This window comes from Siphateles boraxobius, unplaced genomic scaffold (assembly GCF_051911475.1).
Source record: "Siphateles boraxobius isolate OS27281-9 unplaced genomic scaffold, OSU_SipBor_1 25, whole genome shotgun sequence".
Taxonomy (NCBI): domain Eukaryota; kingdom Metazoa; phylum Chordata; class Actinopteri; order Cypriniformes; family Leuciscidae; genus Siphateles; species Siphateles boraxobius.
The window spans coordinates 22044625-22056351 of record NW_027508866.1 but is presented as its reverse complement, the minus strand read 5'-3'; positions in this window follow the sequence as shown (position 1 = coordinate 22056351).

Sequence of the window (11727 nt, the reverse complement as noted above, 5' to 3'; positions counted from 1 at the left end):
TTTCTTTCTTGACATCTTGAAATCAGACAGTCGCTTGTAAAGTATTTCCACTATGGCACTGTGCCGTCTGGAGCACCAAAATATCTCCCTCTTCTCCTGTTATTCAGGCAAGAATCCAGTAAGAACTGTGTTCTAGTTATGAAACATTTGTTGATGATATGAGCACATCTGCATTGTACTTTGTCACCATGAAATCAAAATGTTTATGGAATATTGCAGTATTTATTATAAAAGGTTTATTCATGCACATCATTACTCTTTTTTTTTATTCATGTGCCTCATAATCTTAAATCAAAATATCAGCAACTTCTCTTCTCTGATGATGTGATGATGTGTCACTGGTATGAGGGCGGAGCAACCTGTCACTCACATGAGATCCACCAATAGCAAACCACAACCGTCCAATCAATTCCCCACCGACAACATCACGTCCAATTTGTTCTTGTTCCAGAAACCGTTTCACTCGGATATACGTACGTGACAATAGGGAAGAAAAGACTATCACAACTATCAACGGTTCCGTGATCTTATGAGACATTATTATATATTCTGTCAGCTTGACTCCAAATGAAGAACCCTATTTTAATATATCAAGTCACTTTTCTGGCTGTCTTTATTTCCAATGGACACTGTTTACAGACTCTAAAGATGCGTTTTTCATATTTTCCATAATTTCCTTTTTTTTGTGTACACTTATAAATCTATATTTTGTGTTATATTTCCTTGGCAGTAAATTACAACAACAAAAAAATGCTGCTAAGGGTGTTTTTAATACTTCTGAGGGCGTGATGGCAAATTTGACATCTTTCTCTCCTCTGATTGCCGTTATCAATCTCTCTATTTCCCCTCTTATGGAATGATGTGGAAATGCTATGTATTTTTTTCTTTTGCTATTGGAGCAAATATGAATACAGAACGTATATTTGCTTTTGTCTCTCATTCACCGCTATAGAAGATTACCCAACAACGACAACTTTTGCTTCCAAGAAGTGAAAAGGGTCTATAGCACTGATCTGTATGTATATTCTCATTATTCATTCTACTCTCAATTCTCTATATAGATCAGTGGTTCATAGTATTTTCTTTTCATCCTTTTTCTATTCTCCATTCTCTGGAGCTCTTTTGTCATTATTTATGTTTCCATGGTAACGCTGCCTTCTCTGATTGGTGGACAATGGGTAGTGTAGTTCTTGATTGGCTACTAAACACAATATATTAAAAAAACATTATTTCTTATCAGACTGACAAATTATGCAGAAAATCTGAGACTGTACACTGCAAGAAATGAGTTTGGAATAATCATAAGGGTGTGTTTCATTTAAAGTCAGAATGAAACCGAAGTCTTTTCCTCCCTATTGCCAAACATATCAGTGAAACGGCTTCTGGAACAAGATCCAATGAAGGGCGTGACTTGATGTTCTGGGTGGGGAATTGATTGGAAGGTTGTGGTTTGCTATTGGTGGATCTAATTTGAGTGACAGTTTGCTCCGCCTTCGTGCCAGTGTACACATCATCAGCGAAAAGATGCTGCAAGAGGGAGGGCATAGGAGGGCACATCAATAAAAAAAAAGAAGTGCACTAAAAAATAATTTATAATAAACACTGCAATATTCCATGAAAACAAGAATTGTCCATTTTAATTTCATGGTGATTTTAACTATTTATCTAAACATTTTTTACTAGATATTTTTAACTCTCTTTTCTTCAACAAGGCAGGAACAGTATGAAAGCAGGGAACGGATTAAGGGAAACTAACTAACTAACTAACATTTTACAATATTGGGGTTTATTTATAACATGCAATTTTGGGGTTGTTGTGATATCACTGAATTATTGAAATTGAAATTTTCTTTTTTTATTGAAATATAAATAATTATTGAGTTATGCTTGAAAAAAAAAGTGTTTTAAAAATGACATTGTACACTTAATCAGTGTTAGTATTAGGTTATTTTTTCCCTAAAGTTTTGTTTTTAAATTCTGTGCAATTTCATTTCACAAAAATGTTTATGTTTTTAAGATCTGTAAGAACTGAATTTGGAACAATGTTCCTTATTGAACACACTCTTTTACAATTAGAGGGTGAAGTCACACCGTTGGGTGTTACGGGTCAAAAACATAAATAATTAGAGGCTGAAGTCACAAAATGTGGTCCATGAACACAGTTTGGAAACATGAAACAAATATGTAATGCCGGCAGAATGTGACAGAGAGGACGCTGGATGTCGGGGTTATCTGAACTCAGCGGGATGGGTGGGATTCTTGACCACATCTTTTTAAAGTTCCCCTGGGGAGTCCTGGGAATTAACTGAATACACCATCACTGATATCAGAATTGACATTTGTGTCAAATTAGGTCCTGTTTTGCGTTCCTCCCTCTGCATACACTTTGTTGATACAGGAATTAATACTTCAGCAAACATACACTGTTTTGCGTGACAAGACCTGTGGCTGCTAACAGACAGCTGATTTTGCTGTCTGGTTAAATAGAGGTTAAGGTGGTTAAATAAGCTAACAACAGTAAATGATCAAAACCAAACTCATCTGTGCTCCACATGTAAACCAGAATCGTCAAGCTATAAAAGCAACTATATTTGTAGAAAAATGTCAAAGCAAGCTATTTATTTAATATAATTTACTTGTGTGAGTAGTAGGCCTATGTGTGTAACATTTTTGTCCAGTTTACTAGTGCCACCTGCAGAATATTTCATTTCATAAATAGAATAAAATATTTGCTATGCAGCTACAGTAATGAAGTGAATGAGTGAATCCGTGAACTGTATCAAACATTTATTGATTTAAGGATGTGTATGTTCCCAAAGGGTCTCGATGGCCTGCTGCTTTCTGACATTGAGCAATTATTTATAGGCTTTACCAGAATGGCACATGAATGGAAGCATGAAATGTACGGTGACAATTCTAAAAATATATTTCATTTTATAGAAAAAAAGTCTGCCTTAGTCTAGTGTTTCAGGTTAATTTAAATCGTTAAATTTAAATCAACCAAAGTGATATCATAAATATTTATAAATAAAAAATAAACATATAAATTCATATATATTAAATAAACAGTTTCACATTTTGGACCAATGAGATTTCACTGTGGGTGGGCGGGGCTACCTAGCGAAACTGTAATCAAGGGGGTAATCCATCAGCGGGAAAATGAAACCTCCCTGGGGGCCGCCATTGTAGCACACCTCACCTGCTGTTAGCATTCCATTGACTCCTATTCGTTTGGCGTCACTTTGACAGCGAATAACTTTACATCTGAGGCGTCCAAAGAGTTCATTTGTCCATTATTTATTTCTAAAGAAACACGACAATGTATAAAAGGCTCCATTACTTTGTATCTTACGTTATGGCCCCGTAGAAGCCGTTTTTGTAAAAATAGGCTAAAGATTGCATCATAACCACGCGACTCTATGTCACACAGTAGAGAAATTACCATACAGACAGAAGCTCGCAGGCAATCTTTTACTGTCTATGAGGCAATCGAGGGGACATGGAGGCATAAAGTCAAGGGAGAAGCCCAGATAGAGAGTCCATAAAAGCAACGGGACAAAATATTTCAACGTTTTTGAGGAATTAGGTGATTCAGATTTGTCTTGGCACAGCTACTAGAAGATTTACAACTATCAGACAGGTTGCTCACGTCACATCTACGTCGTCAAGCTCAGTTTGAGCCTGCGCACTACGCTCAGCCATCAGCAGGGACGTACTGGGACTGAAATTAAGCCCGGGACTTTAAGATGGAGAGGCCTTGGCGCATGAGCAGAAGTATTTTGCAGTTTTTTTTATTTTAATTGTGTTTTTATTGTATAAAGAGAATCAGATTACACTGAAGACATTCAAGAAATTTTAGGATGACACCTGACAAAGCAAGTGGTGCACTAAACACAATCAGGTCAGCAAAACCTAATCTCGAACACACAAGTCAGAGTATACTGCTAACTACCAGCATGTGATGTGTACAGTCAGTCGAAGTGATAAAATAGTTACAAAAACTAACAAATACCCACTCAAATACTGCAGTCCCATACAATAGATATTTGTGTGTGTCCTCACTTTCAATTCTCCCTGGCTCAGCTTCCCCTGTGCTGGACGCTGCCTCTGCTTACCGATTGTACAGATGAGAAGAACATGAGAAGAATATCAGTAATAAATATGACTAAGAATAATACTTTTTCTAATTAAATCTGTGCTTCAGTCAGGTTATTATCTAGTATGTGGAACTATTGGCATTTTATCATGTAAATATGTAATATTGTTCTGTATTTTTCTATTTTGTGTGTGTTTGTGTGTTCTTTATCAAGCTTTGATTGATTGATTGATATGCCTAATATGATTGGCAACCCAGCCCTGCACACTGCCCCTGTACCTGTCACTGTTTTTGTACTGGTTCCATTCTCCTCATCCTCCTGCTCTTCTTTCTCTTGCTGCTTTCCTTCCTCCCCCTTCTCCTCCTCCTCATCATTCTCTCCCGACTCATCAATATGACTGCAGCATTTAGCTGCCTCTTGTGCCAACATTTTTTTCTTTCTAATTTTTATTTTTTCGGCCCCACCCATTTCTTTCTCTTCTTTCCTAATTTTCACCATTTTACCGTCCGTCTGTGTTGCATTCACACAAACCCGCCAAACATGACCAAAAGTAAACTCTGTCGCTGTGTCAATTTCTTTTACTGTATACCGTTTTTTCAGAACCGATCTGATACCCAAAATTCTGAGTATCGACCGATACCGATCCGATACAAGCGCAGTTTTTTTTAAATCAAGTAGAATTTCTATAATTCTGTGTTGAACTGATAATCCCTCTTTTGTGTGTTAAACACAATCTACTTAATACAGACAACTTCGTTATAAAGAAAAACAACAAATCAAAAAATATATGATCATAATTATGACAAAAATGCTATTATAAACTAGATTGGTGGATAATTCAGAAGTAAAATTTACTCTAGAAAAATCACGAGTGCACAATAATTTGATAATATCTGAACATTTAGTGAAAAAAAACATTGTTTAGTGGGGAACAAATAAGAGACAATAAGTGTAGTACTAAATCTGGTAGAACGTTACACATTGCTTTGTACTGTTGTATAATACATGAATGAAAAACAAGATCAAACAAATCAAAAAGATAAAAAAAATGTAGGCTATATAAAATTAAGACTTTTTTCAATTTATAGCGCAGCTGTTTAATGAGGCAGAAACATATGATAGATAGGATAAAACAAGAAAGGCTATTAATAATCTTTAATTGCGCAAAAGTATTATAATATGAAAGGCTCCAACACAGTGCGGCACAAAGTGCTTGAGCGCATCCCGAGCGTAGAATGATGCGCTTGAAACAACATTGAGTCGCAGCTCGTCGAGTTTGCATTGAAAGTTCAAAACTACAAGAGGAAAGACATTGATGCGTAGTGTATTATACAGTATCTATCTATGCAATAGTTTATTCAGCCTTTACTTTTAACAGTTTTAAATTTCAGTTACTGTGCGCGAGAATAACAATTATAGTGCTCTCTACTCCTGTGTTGTGATCTAACAGACACCTGGTAGAAAGTAACATGATTAAGGTACAGCAATGCAGTCCAACAAGAAGATAAAGTCATTTTATGCTAAACCATAGACCTTTATCTACAGATCAAGTATAATAATATTAACATTGAATCACCTTGGAGAGAGTTTCAACGTGTTGACTGTCGTAACCATGGTCGTAACCACAGTCTATGGTCGTAACCGACCGCGACACGCTGTTTGAATGCTGAATGGAGAATGACTGACAGCCGCAGCGGAGGGAAGAGTTTACGTGATTTGAATTTAATGACTTAAATATTAATTTCTACCTCACATTAGACTTTAGAATGGCTTCTGAACACTTATAATATAGTGCACGAAAACTTTATGGTGCTTTATAACGTATTGGTGCCTTTTGTGGGGCTTAACAATAACACAGAATAGTATACGCACAAAAAAACGAAATCATATAGAGAAGGACTTAGTGAGCAGGAAAGAGCGCAGAAATTTGACGAACTAAAGTTAATATGTGGTAAAGATCCGAACGAGCTAGCTTCTCTAGCCCTTACCGCTATTCTTCCTTCTATTTCTTACCCTGACATAGGCTACGTTCAGATTGTCAGTCCAAAAAAAGCACACGAAATCCGTTTCAAGCTACATCTATATGTGGTATGAACTCCTATTCAAATCACAGGAAATCCGCTTCAGTCTGAACGCTCTGAAAGGATTTTGCGAGGTATGTGACTTTCTCACGCCACGTAAAATGTAAACAATAGTTACTATCGTAACCCCGGTTCTCTGAAACATCGAGTGGAGAGAATCACCTATGGAAAGCACCTATGATGCACCTATGGCATCCGTACCTGACCTCTGCAGAAGCATCCAATTGCACCAAGTCTGGCTAGACAGACAGAAACGTGCAGCCAATGCCCGGTATGGCACCGCCCCCTTACGTAGGGGCATATAACGCTTGCAAGCGCTGCTATTCTCCAGTAAGTATATTCGCTTCTCCTGCGGCAAGCAGGGCAAAGCTGGTGGATCTCTCCACTCGATGTTTCAGAGAACCGGGGTTACGATAGTAACCTATTGTTCTCTTTCATCATCTCGTGTTCGAGATCCACCTATGGGAGAGACATGGACAGCTCCCCGATTGCCCAATACACTCACAGTGAGGTTCTGAAAGCCATAGAAGGACGGTCGCCCCAGGGAGGCGGTGCCTGAGACGTCCATAATCATGAACCTGCAATACAGACGCACACACATAACTGCTGTGCACGTGCAGGACATGAAACATGTATGTTGCACACACATGATAATAACCCCAGCAACACAAATGTACATATATACACAGAAGGCATGCATGGTGACAGGAATGTGCATGGCCTGCTGGCCCATTCACTCCTATTCGTTACTTCCAACGGGGTTGCAGGGAAGGGCTAAGAAGACCCCACCCCTAAAACCGAATGTTCTACCGAGATACTGGTGACATCCAGCCTTTAGTAACGCACAAAGGTATGAGGAGAAGTCCAACTGGCAGCGGAGCAGATGTCCTGCAGTGAGACTCCCCTAAACAAAGCCTAAGCCCCTCGTGGAATGAGCTCTGATGTCCCCTGGGGGCTGCACTCTCTTTTGATTCATATGCCAAGGCTATAGTATTCACCAGCCAATGTGAGAGGTGTTGCTTAGATATGGCCTCTGTGAGGGGGTGCCCATAAAATAAGGAAGGCACTGGTCCTGGTCATATATGTCTGTAAAGCACGGACGGGACACCGAGCATTTAGCCTCTGATCCTCCAGGGAGGAAAAAGGAGGAGGGTGAAAAGCGGACAGCTCCAACACCTCCAAAATGAACGCAGGAAAGCATTTCGGCATGAAAGCCGGATTAGGCTTAAGGGAAACCTTATCTCCACTAAGAGAGAATTTAGTGCACGAGGAATGAACCGAGAGTGCATGTAGCTCACTGACACGTTTAGCTTATGCCAAGGCCAAGAGCAAAACTGTCTTAAAAGACAGCAACTTCAGGGAAATACTTCTTAGAGGCTCAAAAGGAAACTGAAACAGAGCCTCCAGCACCATGGAGAGGTCCCACTCAGCAACAGTTCTCCTGACAACTGGCAAGAGCGACGGGCACCCTTCATAAATCTGCAGATTAGAGGATGCTGCCCGACTGTTGAGCCCTCAAAACCCACATGACAGGCCGAAACCGCAGCCAGGTAGGTGGCTACAAGGGAGGTCTTTTTCCATGAGGTCTTGAAGTAAACACAAAATATCAGGAACTGAGCATTGATAAGATGTGAGACCACGCCCATCACACCACCCTTCGAACACTTGCCACTTACAGCCATATAAGGACTGTGTAGAAACAGCCCTGGCAATCTGTATAGTAGCAATAACACGCGGCGAAAGCCCCAGTGCGCTTAGGTTCGTCCTCTCAAGGGCCAGGCCCAGAGAGCTACCCTGTCCGGGTGTGGGTGATAAATCTTTTTTTTGATGGACGGATGAAGCCATAAGACCCTGCAGCCTGAGCGATATTGTACTTTCGCCCCCTCTCTAAACTGTGACAGACAGTCCATTAGAGAGAGAACGCAGTCTTGAGGGAGACGTGCTCGCATGGAGACTGAGCTCAACTCCAAGCCCAGGAAAATGACATTCTGACTGGGTATAAAATTGTTCTTGCTCACATTCACTCTGAACCCGAGAGATGTGATGTGCGCGAGCACACGGCAGGTGTCCTGCAACACTTTCTCCTTCGATTCGGCTATGATGTGCCAATCGTCTATGTATGACAGAATCCTCAGACCTGACATTCTCATGGGTGCTAAACCCGCCTCTGCACATAGACAAAAACAACGAGGACTTAGGGCGATTCCAAACGGGCAGAACTGTGAATTCGTAATATGTGCCTTGGTAGGCGAAACAAAGAAACTTCCTGTGTGGAGGATAAATGCTTATGTGGAAGAAAGTATCTTTCAGGTCGACCGATGTGAACCAGTCGTTCTGTTTTATGGCGCGGGTGAGCGAGCCATGGGTTAGCATTCTGAAATTGTATTTCCTCAAATGTTTGTTCAACACCCGGAGGTCCAAGATTGGACGGAGAGAGCCATCCTTCTTTGGGACCAGGAAATAACGAGAATAAAATTCCTGATTTATCAGATTGGGGAGCACCAACTGAATCACTCCCTTGTCTAGGAGGGAGGATATTTCCTCTTTCAGAATGTGTGAGGCACTCTCTTCTGTATTTGAAGAGAGAATGCCGTTGAAACGCGGGGGTTTCATAGCAAACTGAGGTCTGTAACCCTGCATTATTGTATACATCAACCACTCAGGAGCTGAAACATCTTGCCACGCCCATTCGTGACTGGCGAGCGTTCCCACCCGAGTCGCAATGGAGCTGTGTAAGCCCAGCTGGCTCATTTATGATGCAATGGCGTCCCATTGTGGACAAATTAGGGGCGGCATGCCGGGGTTCAGAGAGATTTTCTCTCCCTGCAAGGAGCTGAATTCTCTCTGCGGAGAGAGATCCTTTCTCTCCGGGGGGGGTTGGGCACACACAAAGTCCACTAAACACTTGAGCTGGGCGAGAGGGGGGGGCCGACCCGTCCGCGGGAAACCCTGCGTATTTTGGACAAGGGTTCTGGGACAAGAAGAGAGTCCGTAGGGCTCGTGGCCAGTGAACGCGGACTCGATGCCCCCATCGGCCGAACATCAGGCAGGCCGGTTGCGTTTCGAGTCGGTGGGGGTAGTGTTAGATGATCTTCCAGCCGCAGCCTGCGGCGGGAGTCGATTTTCCCCAGTGCTTAGCAGGCGGTGGGTTATTCTGCCGTGGTGCGGGGGGTTTGTTGCGGGCCTTTCCTTGCAGGCTTGTGATAGGCTGTTCCCCGGAGAAGCGGCAGGTTTAGAAAGTGACATATCGGCGAAGAACCCCGAAAAATCTGTGGCGGGCAGCCGTGGAAGGAGGAGTTGGTGAGAACGGCGAGAGCGCGGGTGGCTCCAGATGCAGAACACAGCTGATAGGCTGAAAAACAAAAGTCACGTCTGGCGGAGGCTGATCAGGCGATATGTCCTCCTGAAGACACGCAAGTGAGCAGTGTAAATCCAGCCGAACTTTATACATGCAGAGATTGCGAGAAGTGAATGTCAACTGGAGAATAGCAGCGCTTGCAGGCGTTATATGCCCCTAGGTAAGGTTCTCCTGACAATTGACAAAGAGCGACGGGCACCCTTCATAAATCTGCAGATTAGAGGATGCTGCCCGACTGTTGAGCCCTCAAAACCCACATGACAGGCCGAAATCGCAGCCAGGTAGGCGGCTACAAGGGAGGTCTTTTATCCAAAATATCAGGAACTGAGCACTGATAAGATGTGAGACCACGTCCATCACACCACCCTTCGAACACTTGCCACTTATCGCGAGAAGCGAATGTCAACTGGAGAATAGCAGCGCTTGCAGGCGTTATATGCCCTAGGTAAGGGGGCGGGGCCTTACCGGGCATTGGCTGCGCGCTTCTGTCTGTCTAGCCAGACTCTTTGCAATTGGATGCTTCTGCAGAGGTCAGGTACGGATGCCCTTCCCATAGGTGGATCTTGAACACGAGATGATGAAAGAGAACGTCAGACGTTCTTATAGGGAACATGCTGAAAGTCGCTGCCGAAACAAGGCTGTGTTGTTGCAAAGTGCCTGACAAGCAGAAAATTATTATTTTTGAAACCGGCGCAGATAAGAGCGCAGAAAAAAAGCTGTGCACACCACCCTCCTACAGTTCTGCAACAGGCTAAAGACGCAGTAGTCCAGCGCGGCAGCTACACATTTCCATGTTGTAAAATTTCAATAAGACAACATCTCTATAGCAAATGCAAACCCCTCCATCAATGCAATGTCATTTCCATATTGCCAAAGAACTGCATGAACACACAAATCGGATCTGAACAGTTGCGATACACAATGTGGGCATCATTTTAGATCAGATTCCAATCGGATGTAAAGATAATCGGATTTGGACTGACAGTGTGAATGTAGCCATAGCTAGCTACTTTACGTCAACATTTTAGCTATAGTCAATGCTTCATTTACACATGTGGCTAATGCTGTGCCTCTCTCAACCACAAACGCCTTCTTTCATCCATTTTTTCCACTCTTCTCTTTAACTTTTGGCAGTCTATAGAACTCGAAATGTTTTTTCTCGGTGCGACCGATTAGTACAGACCAAAACACGACCATTTTTCAGCAGCAATAATCAGCCAAATATGCAAGTCCGTTCCTTTACAGTCTATGGTCCGTTCAGTGCCTCCAAAATGGCCGACCTCCGGATTGATGATGTATAGGTGAAAACCCTCTATAAAAACGCAACAAATGAACAAAGAAACAGTTTACACAACACCATTTTTAAAATGCGTTTTCGCCGTTCATTTACATGACAACAACATTTTGGGGGCCTGAAAATGCAAACTTTTGAAAACGGGATTCAAACAGCAAGATTTTGAAAATGATTCGATTATCGTCTCAAAAACACAAATTTGTGAAAATGCTGACGTCATGCGTGTGCGACATGTTCAGTTGCTGCTTCTTCAGTTTACAAAGTGACACCACCAACTACTGGCCTGGCAGCAGAATACAGCGTTTTTAACTGTGGGATCCGTGGAAACGGGATCGTTTTGTGTATGTCGACTTGCGTACGGCCGGGCTGCCGGAAGCTATATTTTAGTCTATTAAGTTTTAAATATGTATATTTTTCTTACACGAACGCATCACTTTGCTTCAAAAGGCCTTTATTAACCCACGCAAAGCCGTGTGGAGCACTTTAATCATGGATGGATGCGCTTTGATGGCCTTCCAAAAAAATATACCTGAGTCAATATCACCATAGAGTGCCTTTCAACCCTCACAATACTCACACATTTTGATTTTAATTTACCATTCGCTTTATGTCATGTCATAATAGACACTCAAATACTATAATAAATATATTATCTGAGCTCCCACAATTTTTTTTTAATTATGGGCCATTTTTTAGAGCATAAAGCATAGATATGTCCACCCTGTCGTGGACATATAAATTACTGTTAAATATGTTTTCATTGCATTATTAAGATACCAATGATACTTTCTGAAAGGTATGATGTCCTTTTCCTAAACAGGGTTATTTGTTTGCTTTAAAATTATAAATGCATAAAAGATTTTATGTAAATCATGTGTTTTTAAAGAAACTCATACA